The sequence below is a fragment of the Elephantulus edwardii genome, unplaced genomic scaffold (genome assembly GCF_000299155.1).
Source record: "Elephantulus edwardii isolate Elephantulus edwardi_28Jun2011 unplaced genomic scaffold, EleEdw1.0 scaffold00589, whole genome shotgun sequence".
Classification (NCBI taxonomy): Eukaryota; Metazoa; Chordata; class Mammalia; order Macroscelidea; family Macroscelididae; genus Elephantulus; species Elephantulus edwardii.
In genome coordinates, this window is record NW_006400339.1 from 154,048 (window position 1) to 155,089 (window position 1,042).

The following is a 1,042-nucleotide window of genomic DNA, read 5'->3' on the forward strand; positions in this document are numbered from 1 at the left end:
TGATTTAAGCTCAATATAAAGAAAATTAAGATTCTAACCACTGGGCCAATGATAATAGATAGGCATCATGATAGATAGAAAAGGAATTCTGATTGTCAACAATTTCAGCTTGTTTTGTTTTACAATCAACACTCTTAGCACCAGTAGTCAAGAAATCAAAAGACAATGCATTAGGAAAATCTGCTGTCAGAGACTTCTCTAGAGTGCTAAAGAGTAATGATATCATTCTAGAGACTAAGATGTACCTCCATCCAGGCCATGGTCTTCACAATTACCTGTTAGGTATCAGAGAGCTGTATAATGACCAAAGAAGACAGCAGAATAGATGTCTTTGAGTTATGATGCTGGAGAAAAGTATTGAATGTACTACGGACTGCTAAGAGAACTAACAATTATGTATTGGAGAGGGTGAAACCAAGTTGTTCCTTTGAAGCAAGAATTTCAAGGCTCTGTCTCACATACTTTGGGCATGTTGGCAAGAGGGATCAGTACTTGGAGAAGATGATCATTATTCAAAAGTTAGAGGGACAGAGCAAAAGAGGAAGACCCTTGATGTGTTGGATGGCTACAGTAACTAGTGTAATGATTGCAGATGTGTCAGAGACAGTGAGATTGGCCCTGGATAGGGCAGGGTTCAGAGCTATTGTATGTAGGGTTGCTATGAGGCATGGTTGACTAGAGGACACAAAACAACAACCATAAATTGCTTCTTTAAGATAGTATTAATCCCCAGAAATTCTAATATCACACATTTTGTATTTATATTTCAACAAGAGACAAGGGCTATCCTCCAGGATTGAAAAAGAAGTTTCAATATTTCAGAATAATTATAAAAGCAAATAATTCTGTTTTATATTATATGATGCTTAGAGTATTTGATCATTTGGAATTTTTTAATTCCTTTTCTTATGATATTAATATATGTTAATGGATTAAACAATGTGATACATATATAAATTGTATATTTACATACGTTGTGGTTACCCATGGCGGACAGTGTTTGGTGGAGCTCCGAGTGTAAGACAGATTTGGAAGCAGGAGT